General features: G+C 37.7%; 1 protein-coding gene and 1 non-coding gene across 3 annotated transcripts in view; both read right to left on the bottom strand.

The window, feature by feature from the left end:
• The window catches only part of GPC6 (glypican 6), a 1,181,929-nt gene that overhangs the window by 939,399 nt on the left and 224,629 nt on the right, over positions 1-17,901 (bottom strand). The window lies entirely within an intron of this gene.
• Positions 13,972-14,078, bottom strand: LOC129401294 (U6 spliceosomal RNA). Its single transcript, XR_008628225.1, has one exon. It is a non-coding gene; the product is annotated as a U6 spliceosomal RNA (small nuclear RNA).

The following is a 17,901-nucleotide window of genomic DNA, read 5'->3' as shown; positions in this document are numbered from 1 at the left end:
CTTTTTCTTTCCTTTTCCTTTTTCCTTTTTTTAATGAATCACTGTGAGATACAGTTATAGACTTACAAGTCCCCGTGATTACATTTCATTCATACAATGATTGAGTACCCATTCCTCCACCAGTGCCCATTTCCACCACCAATGTTCCCACCATCCCTTCCACCAGTCCCCCACAATCGCATTTCACACCCCCCATTGCTTCTGTGGCTGGCACATTCCCGTTTACTCTCTATCACTCTTTTCCTGTGCTATGGTTTGCAATACAGGTACTAAGTGACCATATGTTCGGTCCATAGTCTGCTTTCAGCATGCATCTCCCATCCCAAGCGAGTACTCCAAGCATCATTTACTTAGTCGTCCCTTCTCTATCCCAGTTGCCTTTTCCCTCAGCATGTGAAGCTGGCTTCCAAGCCATGGAGCAATTCTCCTGGGCCCTTATCTCACATCTGCACTTGTATGTTTATTGCAGCATTATTTACAATAGCCATAATCTGGAAAAAAAAACGAGTACCCAAAAACAGATGACTGGTTACAGAAACTTGGTATATGTACACAATGGAATACTATGTAGCTATAAGAAAAGATGAAATCATGAAATTTGCATATAAGTGGATCGACATGGAGAATATCATGCTAAGTGAAATGAGTCAGAAACAGAGGGACACACATAGGATGACTTCACTCATTTGTGAAATATAAAGTAACATAATAAGAGACTTTATCTCCTTTTTCTCTTTCCAGCCCTACGTGCATGTTTTTTTAAATCCAGAAAGTGAGAAGACAACTACCTATCGAAGGAAAAATGTACAAAGACAGAGCAATAGATAGAGAATTTGAAACCTACAGAAAACTGTCTCTAGGTAGCTAGAGATTTGTATTCAAAATTCATTTAAAAAAATCCACAACTTCCCTAAAAGAAATCTGAACAACATTTTAAAAAGAGCTAATTTTCTGAATGGATATTTATTCACATAGGATATATAAATGATAAGAAGCCCATAAAAGAGGAAATACAAATCAAAACCACAATTAGGTACCACTTTATAACCACTTGGAGGCTATGCTCAGAAGTACAAGTAATAAGTGTTGTCAAAGACATAGGAAATCAGAGCCCAGCCTCTCCATCCCACATTACTGGTGGAAATGTTCATTGGCACAGTTGCTTTAGAAAACATTTTGGCAGTTTTTCAAATCATTAAAGATAAGAGTCTGTATATGATCCACAGTTCCAAACCTAAAGAGAGTTCATGGCAGCGCTCCTCATAATGGACCAAGAATAGAAACAGCCTAAATATCTTTCAATAGATGAGTGAGTAGAGTTTCCATACAATGGGCTGGTCATCAACAATTAAACAGAAATAAAACTTAGGTATGGACACCTCACTGAATAAACCCTGAACACATTACTTTAAATGATATGAAAGTTGATATGAAAGGCCTTGATTTGACAAATCCATAGAGAGAGGAAGCAGAATAGTACCTGCCATGTGAACATGAGGCAGCAAGCCAGGGAGTGAATGCTAAACGGGCTGGGATTTCACTTGAGGCTCACAGAGATGTTCTGGAAATAATGGTTATCAATGTGCAACTTTGAAAATACACAAAAGATCCATACTACTGCTGACTTTAAGATGATGGATTTATGAGAATGCTTTCATAATATAAAACCATTATTTAATAAGAAACTCATTCCTATAAATTCGGTTCAATTCACCAGTCTCATGTAGCCAAAGATCTCCAGAGCCTTAGCCACAGCCATGCTCAAGGCCCCTCTCCACACGTTCGGACAAGTCTCACACATGAAGGAACTGGCAGAGGAACCCAGGTGTGTGGGACCCAGGGCTGAGACCTCCAAGCCTGCTTGTATCGGGACTGGGCCTCTTCCACCCAGATTTCCCATTTTCCAGTAACTAGGCGGTCACACTTAGGGACTGCCCCCAGTACCCTTTAATCCCACCAACAGCCAATATCCAGAGACTTAAAACCAAGCTCCCGGAAGCGTGCAGCAGCTTCAAGGCTGAGAGATATCTTATAGACTACTCCTCCCTCTGGAGAACCTGGCAAGCAAAGGAGAGTTTCCTGCCCACATGGGGGAGACTTGCAAACTCCCCATGGTGTATTCATATGCCAAAACCAGTAACAATGTTGGGTCTCACTCCCCTGACCCTGGAAGAGCCTCCCTCCTTGGAAAGGAGGAGTAGAGAGAGGCTTCTAAAACCTCAGGGCTAGGACAAATGGAGAGGTTACTGAGACTGCTCAAGAAATGATGATGATGATGATGATGATGATGACGATGATGACATGTAGACGGACACAAAAAACTTAATTGTGCTAAAACAAAACAAAACAAAAAATAAACCAAACACTAGTTTGTTATGAGACAATTTGGTTGATAGTTATTATCTTACAGTCTGAAGATTGTATTTCAATAATTCCAGCCTTTAGTAACCGAAAATAAAGCCAGGTTAAAAAGAATATTTATATGAAGTTAAACATTTTAGAAATATGCACTTTTAAAAAGCATAAGCAAAGAAATTATAATGACATCTTTCCATGTTATAGTGAAGTGATATTCAAATAGTAAATTCCCTCTATGACAATGTGTATATATTACTGTTCAAAATGTTAATTAGTTTTCATCTAGCCATGAATGTCCTTTGGAAACACAGTGACAAAAGCCACAGGTGGGGATGAAAGGAACACTGCTTATCAGAAATGAGGACAGATGTCTATGTTGCCGAAGTAACCAAATTGTCTCATAAGAAATGTGTGATCTGACATTCATGTATCAATATTTCTCAAATGCAGCTCTTATCTTGCCTTTGTTATAAATTTCATTTCCTAGTAATGACTTCACCAAGCCTCCCTTTATACTCATGTCTCATTTATTTCTCTCTCCAAAATAAATGAAACTAGAGAAACTTGGCCTAGGCTGCATCTCTCTCACTCTCCATGAAAAAAGAAATCCGTTTTCATCCCGAACACCAGGCCTGCTGATAATTTCTCACTTCGTTTTCAATCTTCTACCCAAACCCTGTCCTGCTATGATATAATCACTATGATGCCGATCAAAAGAGACACAAAAGATCCTAGAGGTACTGCAGTTCACAGTTACAGATGACCAAATGAATATGCGCTGAGTTAAATCTTCCACGTTTTAGCACTACTTCTCCCTCGCCAACTTACCAAGGAAGTAATGGGTTTAAAACCAGTGATGGGTAACTCACCGGCCTTTGAGATACTTTCTCTAAGAACTCTAGGGCCAAGGAGAGATAGCTCAACAGGCTGAATTCATACTTCACATGAAATCACTGACACCAAATGGTCCATTGTACAGACACCCAAAAGCAACACCCAAACACGGTATCAGGACTGACCCCTGCATGCTCCATTACGTGTGACCCTCCACCAAAATAACAATAATTCATGAAGAGCTTTAATTCTCAGAAGGCTTCCCTCTCTTTCCTACTTACTTTATACCTCCCACAGCTAACTTCTATCTTCCAGAACTACAGCATAGTCCAGCTTTTAGGCACTCTCTATAAATATTTAAGCATGTTGATCGTATCTGAAATTGATGAATCCTGTTTCCTATTTGGATGTTTGCTTAAGTTCAAAACTATGTTTCTGCTCTCTGTAGCTGTCAAGTTGAGTTTACTGTTCAAGTGTGAACTTACAGTGCAGTCTGGTCCTTGGATCTATTTGATGCATATCTTTTGACTTTCTGATAAGGGATTGATGGATGACACTGGTCCACCTCCTCCCCAAGCAGGTGTACTGCACTGAAATGAGAGGCAGTTTTATTCCCCTTGCATGGTCTATCCTTCAAAGTCCAGGCAGCGTCTGGTTCAGCTAGCCTCCGGCAAAGAATTCTTTATGACAGCCTCACTCCAATAGCTTAAGCCGCAAGCCTGCATGGACAATTCTCCCTCCCTGCATCTATGGAGCCAGTCATAGAACTTTTTTTATATCCACCCCACCAATAGGTCCAACATGCTTTGGATTTAGTAGTCTTTAGAGGTATTTCCAAGACTACTTCTGACAGTGTGATTTGTCCTGCAAAGTACCTGTGAACAGGTTGGGGCATACAGTTTTGATAAGTTCTCAAAACTTTCCCTTCATATTTTAGGTGTATGTCCTGGAGACAGATCATGTCCTGGATGGCCATTTTCTATGGCTGTAAGTCAGTTGCATTTTTTTTCCATTGCAAGACCTCCCTTGACTCTCTAACATCACCATTACGTTTTTCAATGCCAATACTTAGTGATCCCGTTCCTCCATCCCACTGTCCTGTGAATCCAAAAGACCCAGAAAGAAACTCTGGCAGGAAAAAAAAAAGATGATTTTGAATAACCTCTAAGATTTCTATGTCACATTTCTAGGGTGAATTTGTTTATTTTAATCTGTTGAGGGCTTGTTTAATAAAATATACCACATTGATGTAATTCTGGCAATATGTTCCCCTCTCAGAGTCACACACCTGGATGAAGATTTCACGTGTTCATCGTGAGCACATCTATGCCTCTCAAACTCTGTATTAGGAATATGAAGTGGATCAGAATAGGAAGATTTGGGGGCCAGGGGGCTATCCAATCTTAGAGACTTTTATTCCTGGACACCAGAATAGTGCCAAGAATCACAGCTCAAAACACTTGGTCTAGAATTCAACTATATTTAAGTTCAGTTTTTCAACTGCTACACTAAATTTTCTTTCAGTGCAAACAATTCTTGGCTGTGTTTATTTCGAATGGCCAGCACGTAATGAATAAACTTCAAATGTTAAGTAGCTGAGATCCTTCTATCACATGTGTCTCCATGTTGAAAGCTGTAGTTAAAAAAAGTACACATTCACAGAGATCAGGCAAGTGCCATTAAGTATCTTATTATTAATAATTTGAAGCAAGCAGCTCATAGGCAGTTGTTGTTAAGATGAAAAGACATCGTGCATTTTTCTTATATTAAAGAGAACACCTGCTGTTAAGTTATGCAGTTATGCTGAATATGAGATACAAACAGTTAAGGATGGAGTAATTAAAAGAACATTCAAAATTCTAGCATCCTAGCAGAAAAAAATAGTTTAATACAGATTATTAGTCAGGTTTTACCTTTATTTCTATTCTAAGCTCAGTACATGAGAACTTTCCTTAAAAGGGAACTGATTTTAAGCCTTATCAATGATATGCATATTTCCAAATGTTCCTCTGATTATACCTTTTCTGTATAGTAAACACTTTCCTTCTGCACTGTTTTCTTGTGACAGTTAACTGTATTTTGACAGTTCCCTAATAATATATCAGAAACTTACTACCCCTTTCATTCTGTTTTGTGCTCTCTGGAAGCATAAAAACTTGTTTAAACATCATGAAAAAAAAGTCATTATCAGCCAAAAGCCAAGGAGAGTTGCAAAATAAAAATTGTAGAGCTATGGCAACAGGCCAGTTGACCAAAAGCTTACATTAGGTAGACTGGGAACACCTGTAAAGACAATTAGAGGCCACCCCAAAGCCTCCATCCCTCTCGGAGAGCTCAGCAAGCTACCCAGAGTATCCCGCCTGCACGACAGAGCCTGGCAAGCTATCGTGGCATGCTCAATATGCCAAAAACAATAATAACAACGGTCCTCATTCCCCTGATCCTAAAAGAGCCCCCAATATGCCATCGGGCTATACTAGCACGTGACAGGAGCAAATGGAGACGTTACTGGCATCCGCTTGAGCAAATCAATGAACAACGGGATGACAGTGATACAGTGGTGATTCTAGCATTAGAACACCTCACCAGAAATTCATAAGTTTAAGAAGGATCTTCCTGTCTCTCACATGCATGGAGATGCTATCTAATAGGCTAACACTCAAGGCAATCAGTTTTTTTTTTTCGTTAACCAAAATAGTCTTAAATTCAGTGAGTTTTTTTTAAAGTGTCACTTCTGTAGGAAAATCAACTAATAATTAAAAATCTCGGATGTTAAACACCAATTTTGCTTCTTTATGGATAATTTTTAATACAAGTAGCATTCACTATATCACTGTATCACTGTTATCATATTGTTTGTTGATTTACTTGAGCGGACATGGATTGGATTGTGGACGTGGTATTGGAATAATATAGGAATGAACACCTCATTGACAGTATTATAAATCATGGTATCACTGTATCACTGTCATCCCATTGTTTGTCGATTTACTCAAGTGGGCACCAGTCCTGACCCGAGCAGCCTTGGAGATCTCAGCCCGAGGTCCTGCATACCTGGGTTCCTCCACTGGCTCTCCCATGTGTGAGATTCCTCCGAACATGTGGAGAGTGGCCCTGAGCAAGGCACAGCTGGGTTCCTGAGGTCCTCAACTGTCAAGGCTCTGCTTGGGGCGGGGAGGAAAATGCAACCCATCCCCTCCAAGGGGCCCGGGTGAAGACAACCAGGCTCGGGGGCAAGAGACTGCATTGGTCTCTTCCGGGAGCTTAATTTTATAGTCTCTTGATGTTGGCTGTTGTTGGGATTACACGGTACCGGGGTCAGTCTCTAGATGTGACTGTCTAGCTACTGGAAAATGGGGGATCTGGGTGGAAGAGGCCCAGATTTAATACAAGTAGTATTAAATATAAAATTATGTGAAAATGTGTCACAATGTCCACAATTGTTTTTAAACAAAAAGGTGATAAGTTATCCACCAAAATATTTTTCTTAGAATATCTAGATATATCACTGCTTTGTTTGGGGGTGGCCCATCTATGTTAATACTTAAGTATTATCCCTGGCTTAAATGGATTTATTTGGTTAACTCCTAGTTCTAAACTCAGGTATTTCTTACCCTGAAGTGCTTTGGGGATTGTACCCAGACTTGCCCAGACAAAGCAATAGCTCAGCCCTTTTTGCTACCTTTCAGGTCCCTCTATATGTTATTTTTATAGACATCATATCATAGTGAACATAGATCTCAGCTTATTTAAAATTGATATGAAATGAAGCATTATATTAATGTAAATCTTTAGATTTTAAATATTTCCTGAGGTAAAAGCTGCTAAAAATTAAAAATATGTTATAATCTAATTTTATATATAAACAAAACACAAATATTTATGCAATATAAAATATAAGTTTAATTTTGGATAAATAATTTTAAGGATATGCCAGAAGGTTTATAAAAAAATAGGAACATTATGATAAAAATGTAAAGAAAAGTGCCTTAAAATTTTGTTTTTCACTTTATAGCTATATAATATAAAAGTACTCAAAGTCTGAAAAGCACTCATAGTAATAATAAATTTGTATTAGAAACAACACACCATAACTCGAGTATGATATAGCTAAAGCCAATAGATGACTTTTGTATAAATTTGATCTCAAAGTCAAGAGTCAGTTGAATAATCTTTGTCATCTATCCATTACTTGTTGCAAAGATGAGAAACTACCGATATGTCAGTGGATTAATGAATGACCTCTAGGTGAAATCAAAGTGAGAATTGTTTGTTTTATGATCTATGTGTGTACCTAACTAAATGTTTGGTTACTACCAAAAAGACAAAGAAAGAAGAAAAAGAAAAAAGAAATAAAAGAAAAAAAAGAAATAGTCATTTCTAGTAAAAAAAAATTACAAAGCATAAGGTTCAAGAGAACATTATTTTTCAACATTTGTTTGCCTATTACATCTAAGATTTATAATGTATCTGAATTATGCTAATCTTTAAGGTGGCAAAATTCTCATAGATATTCTTATTTGGTTGAATTTCAAAATAAAGCATGGGGAAAGCACATTAATATGATGAAATCTGCCAGGAGCCTATTCCATAAAGTTGAACAGTAGTCATATATATATATATATATATATATATATATATATGAGGACATGAACGAGGGGACATTCCTGGGGGATGGGGGCTCTAGTGATTCTCAAAAGCATAACAAATAATTCTCTAAGACTTCCTTATTAGCAACATCATGAATTATACAACAGAAATGCTTGTTCAAACTGTTTTTTCCCTGATAAGAAACACTGCATTTTAAAAAGCAACCTCTATTTTAATATTTAATACATCAGCATATCTAGATCTCCAAAAGTAGCAAGCTATTTAAGAAAGAAGTGCACTTCTTATAATGTTAAAAGCATTTCTGGCATTTTATATTATTTGCTTTTTAATGACTGTATTTTACTAGCATTAAAAATGAATTAATCTCTTTCTTCCTAAGTACTCTGTTGAGCGTGGTCAAGGTATGGTTCAACAAGTTACTTTTCCTTATGGAAGACATAGAGATCGTTGCCTCCCTCTGCACATTTGGCTTAAAGATAAAAACATTTGACTATTCAACCAGTTCAAATCCCATCACCCATCATAGAGTTTTGCAATGACTGGAATTTTTATATCCCACTGAATCCTACCGACTCTCAATACATTATTTTATAAAATTAAATATAATAAAGATGCTGTGTACTCCATTTCATTAAGCAGAAAAGTCAGAGTTTTACTCCACAGTCTTCAAGAAAAAGTACCTTAATTAATTAATAACTACTTTAAAATTTCTTATTGATTAATTATTTATTAATATATATAACATAGAACGGTCTTTAAGAACTAACACATAATTGTTACATCAATCTTTCAAAGTTACCTTAAAACTAGTAAGTTAAGATGCCCAAGTTTAATTATTCTAACACGCTGCAATCACATAACATTTGCTAGATATTTTCTTATTATTAATTTGTGTGGGGGGAGAGTCAACCAGATGGGTAGTTCAGTGCTCAGTTCCTGTGGTTCTGTCGACACTTAGGCCATACCTGTGGTGCTAGGGTTACACACGCCAAGGCTAAGTGTCTGCAGCGGATGCAAAGCTGGAATTCCAAATTAGTCCCGGTACATGCAAAGCAAGAGTCCCCAAATGCTGAGCTCTGCCCAAACCCTGTGTTTTATTTTAAACAGCACTGATGGAGCAATAGCATCTTGATGGGAAATTGTTTGAGAAATATATAAAGCACCCAAACTCAACAACTAGAAGAACACATGCTATACAGGCAGAGAGTTAGGGTTGAGCCCTTGGACCACACAGTTCCCCCAAACACTGGCAAGAGTGACCACTAATTGGAGTTAGGAATAGCCCCTAAGGCCTTCTGGATGCAGCTCAACAACAACAACAACAACAACAACAACAACAACAAAAACAGATGAAAGAGTTTCAGTGTGGTGCTGACAGGAGTGAACAATCACCTTTCCCCAGCCCATGTCCCTCTGACTGCAGTGGGACAGAATGTGACGTGAAGCTACCTAAAACTTAGACACAACCAAAGAACTAGCCAGAGTAAAGGAGTAAAGCAAACCAAAATTTAGACTCTCTTCAACTTACTGCCGAGCATATCATTTTCCCTCAGGTTTGCCTTGACCTGGACTCTACCCACTGGCCGCAGGCACCAAAACACAGATGAGAGACTTTTCAGAATTCAGAATTCGGACCTCACACATCAGGATATATATAAAAAAAAGCTTCAAATGGGCAGAAAAAGTGCAGAAATATTCCCATTTCCCTTTGTTGTTCTGCATCTTACCTGGGAATACCAAATATCTATTGGACAGCCAGCATCAACTAGACCTTGAAGAATCCAAAACTCATTGGGAGAGAGAGAGGGATATGATATTTTCTTGATTTTGGGGGGCTACAAGTGAGTAGAAACTCAGTGTATGTCTTTCTGTGCTCCCAAGGAACAGCCCTGGATGCTAATTTAAGTGCACAAACTCATGGCAGGAAGACAGGAAGGGCTCAGTTCAGCAGGAGTCAATGGAAATTTCTGGATAAATAATGAAAATAAGAATTTGGAAAATAACTCTAAAAAGCTTTTGGTGAATGCCTCAGTTAACCTTCAATAACATGCAGTTGATCTGATTCTATTCAGCAAGGCAAGGCCTCTAGGAATTGAATTAATAGTTGGAGCAAAACACTAGCCCTAAAGTAATCCATGGGTGTTGTCTTTACAGGACAATTGCAAATAACACTTAAAAGACTAAGAACAAATGGGCGGCTGGAGAAATGGCATAAAATGACTCCAATTCAATCTCTGACACAGAACATGTTCCCTTCAGCACAAAGCCAGGAATAAGCCATGAGGACCATTAAGAGTGACCCCCAAATTTGTTTCATTCCAAAAATAAAACTGATTGGGTAGAAGATCCAGAGATTAGAAAAGATTCATGAGGTGAAAGCCATATCTGAAATCTAATCATTGTGCATTATGAAAACAGAAATATCTAGAACTTCCATAAAGTTTTAATAATACCAGGGACTCATAATACTCTAAATGTCTATGATAAAAGCCCAATTATTCAGCATGGAAGAGCAATGGGAATTCTCAATTGCACTGAAAAAGACATTAAAGAGAAGCCAAAGCATCATCTGTTAAAGAAGAAACTAGATAATTGGGACCATAAAATTGTAAAACTTTTGCTCTGAACAAAAGATCATTCGTAGACCAAAATGTAAAATTTGGGGGGAAATTTTCCATAATCATATGCCCAAGCAAAGGACTTTTGTTTACACCCAAATTTTGAATGCATTATTGATTCCTCACATATATAAATACACACATACATGCATATCTTAGATTCATAGACCTGTGCATACAGTATATCCCTTTAATTAACAATGATTTTTAAAAATAATAAAAAATAATAAAAAGACATCAGGAAGAGAGTACAGTTACATTATTTTTTTTAAAAGGTCTTAAGGAAAGCTTAACAGTGCAAGACCTCATCCTGTTTATACTTTCTCAGATAGCTTTAAACTGATCTTAATTACCATCGTGATTAGTCACAAAAAATATCTAGGTTGAAATGGAGAATAAAGTCAAAGAACTTGACCCTCTGAGAAAGCAAGAACAGCTCCCCCCCCAAAAAGGTCTAATTAGTGTTGTTTATAATGAAACGTAGAGAAAGTAAAATGTTACAAGAGTTTTCTTTGACAATTTTCAATAACCAAGCAAAATCTCTTTCTGTTTAATCTAATCAAACTGCCTTATCCTTGCATAATATAATTAAATTAATTAGTAAATATCACAGAAAACTTACTTTATATATTATTTCTTTTGTAACTTGAAGTATTTTTTTCTAGTTTGAGCTGTATGTTCTACAGCTTTTCTCTAATATACAGGCATTTGTCCACATGATTCTTGGTACTGTTTTTCTGACGTTCATCAATCTCTTCTTAAAACTAGACTACAGGAAACCAATTAACTATTAACAATTAAAAATAAATACCGGGGTAGAATAGATAGCACAGCAGGTAGGGCGTTTGCCTTGCATGCAGCCAACCCAGTTTCGATTCCAGCATCCCATATGGTCCCCTGAGCACTGCCAGGAGTAATTCCTGAGTGATGAGCCAGGAGTAACCCCTGTGCATCACTAGGTGTGACCCAAAAATAAAATAAAAATAAAAACAAATACCACTTTGAAAATAGTTCAATATAATCTAACCAAGGATAACATTTGCTTTTGTGTTATAATAATGAATACCAGAAAATAAAACTCCAGGCTTGATGGAGATATCTAAGGTCGCCCTTGCTTAACCTGTCTGAGTCTGTAACTATATTTTCTAATACAGGAAACATTCAATAGTCTCATTTGGAGGATAGCGTTGAATAGTTGAAATGTGGGATTCTGAGATATAAAGTTAATGAAAATAGATATGAATGCAAAAACTGTTTTAAAATTCAAGTGCCCCAATTACTTTATTATAAGCCAATGGCTATGATACTTTCAATGGCAGACATACAAAAATGACAGAAGGTGATGATGCCATATTAGATATAAGCAATTGAGATCATCGTTCAAGATGCATGTAACTGTGCGAAAACAAATTAAATTATTTTGGTGGCTCCTCCTCTCACCAATACTTCTTGGACTTCAAGCTTAGGCTCAGAAGGTGACGATGAGCACGGCCCCCTTAGGGGGTTCCAGGAGAGGAATGGGGGCATTCCTGCCAGACAGCCCCAGATCCCCTCTGCGGGACCACCTCCAACAAACCACACAGTTGCTCATGGGTCAGGAAAAGGGGTGGGGGTCACCTGCTGAACAAAGCTGAATCCAACATCAATATTATAAACATGGCCTCCACTCACATCATGTATACATCACTGCATTCAGGAAGGTCCACAGACAGGTTATTATTTATGAAATTACTTTTTCTCTTTATACATGAGTATTTAGCCTTGGAGTATCTCTCTAGCATTAATCACCAGAGAGCCTATTAAGTGGAGCGAAAGTAAGTTAATGAAAAGTTGGGGAATATTTTCCTGAAGAGTAAATGAGTGAATGTCAGCCAGGAAACTTTGTCTTTAGATCCTTTGCTTGGGTAGGGGAGGTGGATTATAGATATCAGTCCTGACTCTGAGCCTGTAGGCTGCCTAAAGTTGGAAAAATTATTTTACCACTGGAGTTTATTTTTTTTTAAGCAGATAGAGGATGTCCATTTGATCTCCATCGATTTTCATTGATTTTGAGTAATTTTCCTGTGATAACAAGACACATTTGGATTTACTCCTGAGTAGCTAAGAATTAGGGTACAATTAGTGATCCTGAAATTAATAGCGAATTTATTATTGCTAGTATTTATATACCTGCATGTGAAAATTCAAAGCTGCTGTTTGAGAATTAAATTTATAGTAAGTCACTAGTCATGCCTTTCTTATTCTTCAGATCAATCCTATTGCCGAATTCTCCACTCAATTGTGTACACTTTGGGAATTAATAAACATATTGAAATCTTTTTTTTTTTTTTAGGAGGGAAATTACCTGGCTATGTTCAGGGAAAACTCCTGGCTCTGTGCTCAGGGATCACTCTTGGTGAGGCTTGAAAGACCATACAGATTTCTGGAGATCAAACCTGGCTCAACCACATGCAAGATAAATGCCCTACCTACTGTAGCTCCTGTCCCACATTCCACTCTTCAAATATTCTTCCTAGAACCCAGATAAATACTCAATATACCCTTGATTGATACATAATCACTTATCAAACCAAGAGAAAATAATAAAACAATTGTGCACCATTGTTTTGGAAAACTCTTCTGTAACATAAGCAAAACAGATGACCAACCCTAAAGATTCATTCACTGAAACGCATTCAATAAATACTTCCTGAATCCTTAGTGCCAGGGATGATGTTAATTGCTAGAAAACAACTCTTAATAGGTTTAGATATTCTTTGCCCATCATTTACTACTAACAGAGGCACTGAAAAGTAAGTGCATACCCCCAAACTACTAATACATCATTGTATTTTAAAAAAATATTTATTTATTTAGCATTTTATTGAATCACCGTGAGATAGTTACAAGCTTTCATGTTTGGGTTACAATCACACATTGACCAAACACTCATCCCTCCACCAGTGCACATTCCCCACCACCAATATCCCCGGTACAATCACCCTTTTGCACCCTCCCCCTGACTCCATGGCAGACAATATTCCCCATATTCTCTCTCTATTTTTGCCATTCTACTTTTTAAATAGAGAAGAGAGAGCCAGCTGATACCTACATTTCCCTCACTACCCTCTCTGTCCCAGCGTACCTATATAATAGCTCTTTGTTATGATTTGTGTACAGTTTAGTTAGTTTTACAATAGTAAATCCCCCAACTTATTTTTGAATATCAGAAAAAATATATATCTGACTAATTTATAATCAAACTTCAGAACACAACAAAATTCATTGTGTAAATGAACGTGTGGTCGGGTTAGGATGACATCTATGATTAAGGTGTCTATTTGTCTCAAAATGGAACACACACACCTATAGTCTTTCTTTTACTCCCAATTTTTTTTTACAGATTTACATATTTCGAGCTTGTGTTTCCCTCATACAATATTCTAGAACCCATCTCTCCACCAGTGTCCATTCTCCACCACCAATGAACCCAGTATCCCTCCCATCCCCTAATCCCGTCCCCCCCACCCCACCCCACCTCTATGGCAGGGCATTCCATTTTGTTCCCTCTAAAAATATGGAACACGTCACAAATTTGCATGTCATCCTTGCGCAGGGGCCACGCTAATCTTCTCTGTATTGTTCCAATTTTAGTATATTTGCTGCCGAAGCGAGCACATCATTGTACTTTTGCAATGGGAACAAATGAATGAAGAAGAGAATATCAAGGTAAACTCATTTATAGAAGGTGGTCTTGGATATTGACACTTAAGCAGAAACAGAGTTATTCCAGGGAAAAAGAAGAGAAAAGAAAGAGAGATCAAGACAGGGGATTTGGGTCAGAAAAAGGAAATGCCAGTATGTGGAAAGACTGAAAGATTATCTCTGGATGATGAGTATTCACTAGAGAAAAAGTATTTTAAAAAGTGTAACACTTTGCTTCATAAGGCAACATTACTTCAAAAGATGTTCCAGAGTGCGGTTTAGGTTAATTAGAGTTGTTCGCAGGTCCTAGCATGGTCTCTCTTTCAATTGACAAATCTCAACACTGGCACAGAGAATCTTTCCAAACTGTCACTAATGAGGTCACTACAGCAAACAGTGATAAAGGTCTAGGGTCAAAATATAAATCACAGCTCTCAAATACAGCAGCAACCCAAGCCTTGTAAGAACCCTGTAATTTGAATCAAGTCTGTTAACAGGATATCACACTAGAAATTGTTCTTTTACACCCAACGGAACAAAAAATAAATGCACAGATCCTGCAAGATTTCACATAATTCCTGTGTCCACCTGCGCTTCAGACTGACTACATGAACTGCAGTAGTCATTCTGGCAAACTTCCATGAGACACAGATTTCTACATGTTTTGTTCTTACTTTTTTACCCCCCACACCAATGGAAGGTCCTGATGCTGTGGCTACAAAATAAAGCATTCCCATTCCAAATAAGACATAATAAGGGATTTGTCAAAGTAATAATAGATTATACAGCAAGCAATTTATCTCTAATCTGAATGTCGCCCCAGAATGTGATGACCGCAATAAATCTCATGTACAGAGCATCATATTTCCGATGAAGTACAATGTATTTCTCATAATCACTTGAAAGTGGAGCACAATTTATTCTACTTCAAGCAAACAAACAAGAGAGATTGTCCTAATTCTCAGATGAAATGATTCACACACATTCTGTAAAGTCAGGAAGGCTTGAGCAAATGTTTAGCAATATCCCGAGGTGTCTTGAGGCAAATAGCAGAAAGCAGAGTAGAATTAAGGCAGAAAAAGTAAAAAGAAGAAGCTGGGTGAATTCCAGACCCTGTTAGAGCCAAGGAAGCTGCTTATTGGTGTTGCTCTTTGATATTTTACTTTCTAGGTACCCAGTAGGTTTGTGGGACTTCTACCTGCACCTGAGGATTACCTGAGTGAGGGGAAATCTTTCCTGTAAAGTCTTAGACAGCAGTACTTGCTCTTTAATTTTAAGGTGTTTAAAATTACTTTCTTGAAATTTTCACAAAATTTTAGCAGAGAGATAAATTTTCTTTTTTTTTTTTAATTTTATTGAATCACCGTGAGATAGTTACAAGCTTTCATGTTCGGGTTACAATCACACAATGATCAAACACCCATCCCTCCACCAGTGCACATTCCCCACCACCAATATCCTGGGTATACCCCCCTCTCCTGTACCCCCTGCCTCTATGGCAGGCAATATTCCCCATACTCTCTCTACTTTTGGGCATTATAGCTTGCAACACAGACACTGAGAGAAAAATTTTCTTATGATTTTTTATTGCAGCTATATTCTATTGACAAACTTGGATGATGGCCGCTTTAAAATTTAATTGTAAAAACAGCCTTCCAAGTCCACTGTAAAATTGGAGAAGAGTAATTCGAAAGTCTTATCTAGAGGAGCAGCATCTTTAGGTCAATGAGATGTCAGTGTGTAAAAGCATAGTGTCAGTGGAAAATTTGCATTTCTTCCCGGTAATTTTCTGTGATAGGTTGGCAATCCTGATTAGAGTCTGTCATTTTTAGGCATCTCAACCTCATCATTCTCCGTCTGCTTTCTATATGCTCTATGCGTTCTGAAGGATCTTTTCAAGGATGATGAGGGATGGAATCTTTCTGAAAGTGTATTTTGAATTTCATCCAACAGAAATGACACAATAAATCTTCAAGAAATTTTTGACCATATGTCACAACTTTTAAAGGCAAATGAAGGCTTTCACGGCTTTGAGGGATTATTGACATTGGCAGTTGCAAAGGGATTTACCGTGTTTTTTTTCTTCCTATTTTTCCATTAAGAGTGTCTATATAAGATGGCACGGTTTGCACGTAGGAAAAATTTCTAAGTTGAATCCCATGTCATGTGAAGTCAATTAATTTTGTATTTCCTTTCATGCTTCTCCATTTCAGGTGAACCCACAAAGAGCTGCGTCAGATATGAGCACAGGGTATACAAAGATAAGATGATACAGAAGAAGGAATAGGAAAAAAAAATAGATTTGAAAAGCCAATTAAAGAAGTGACATAAGATACCGCTTTAAGAAATCAGTTTTGCATCAGAGGCAAGAAAGTTGACTCAGGAATATTCTGTGTGTCATAAAGTTACCTGGATTTGGATTGTTGTAGTTTGGGGGCCACACCTGTCAATGCTCAGGGGTTACTGCTGGCTCTGCACTTATCCCTCCTGGTGATGCTCAGGGGGAGATATGGAATGCCTGGGATCTAGCCTAGTTTGTCAGCATCCAGAGTAAGTCTCACACATTGTACTATCGATCGGGCCCCAGATATCTGGACTTTTAACAAACTCAGGCAGCCTGCCATTCCCTGTTCATCCCAGTATCTTCCATATGAAATGACGGTCTAATATGGACTGATCTTTGAGTCTCAACTCAATGTTTTTTTCTTTCAGAAGACAATCACTGTATCACTGCCACTGTCATCCCATTGCTCATCGATTTGCTCGAGCGGGCACCAGTAATGTCTCCATTGTGAGACTTGTTACTAGTTTTGGCATTTTGAATACGCCATGGGTAGCTTGTCAGGCTTTGCTGTGCAGGCGAGATACTCTTGGTAGCTTGCCAGGCTCTCTGAGAGGGAAGGAGGAATCAAACCCAGGTTGGCCACATGCAAGGCAAACACGCTACCCACTGTGCTATCGCTCAATAGCAGATGGAATTTTTCATGTCATACTTATGTATCCAAGCCATGCATAGGCAACCTTTTAGAAATCAGCGAACTATGAAAGATTATATTCCTTACAAATATATAAAATGTTTTAATTAAATAAAAAAATATTTGGGGAGGCCTGAGAGACAAGGCACTTTCCTTCATGTGGATGCCTCGGCAGACCTCAGTTTGATCCCCAGAGTTCTGTATGTTCACCCTAGGTTGCCAGGGTTTATTGGCGAACAAAGATGATTCTCAGGAGGTACTCTTAGTTCTGTGCTCACTAGAAAACAAGTATATTTTAAGAACTAAATTTTCAAAAGGAGAAACCTGATTACTGAATCAGCTCTCAGCACACCAAAACATTTTTATTTTACATTTAAAAAAAAGTAACCCAAAATATGATGATTGCTCCCAAATCCTTGGTCTGCATGAGAAACAAACACCAATGGTGAATTGATCATGGGGGGGAACACAGCTCAAGAAGAATGATATTAATGATTCCACTCATCTAATCAATATAAAAACAATTTATGTAACATTGTTCAATTTGTGTTCTTTGATGACCATGTTCAAAAGAAATTATTCAGATTAGTTTTATTTCAAGATAATGACTTAAGTTTAATGACAATTTCCAGTTAAGAAAGAGGCCTCCTTTCTTTATTAAATTTCTCAAAACAATTTCAGCTGGTTGTCTAGTGGTTGGGATCCGGCACTGTCTCAAAACAATTTCAGTAATAATCTTGCTGATTGTTAATATAATATGTTCCTAAAGCAGGACATTTCAGCATAAAGAAAATGGTGACTTTTAAATAATTATCATCATT

This window comes from Sorex araneus, chromosome 1, assembly GCF_027595985.1.
Source record: "Sorex araneus isolate mSorAra2 chromosome 1, mSorAra2.pri, whole genome shotgun sequence".
Lineage (NCBI taxonomy): Eukaryota > Metazoa > Chordata > Mammalia > Eulipotyphla > Soricidae > Sorex > Sorex araneus.
This window is presented reverse-complemented; position numbering and strand designations above follow the sequence as displayed.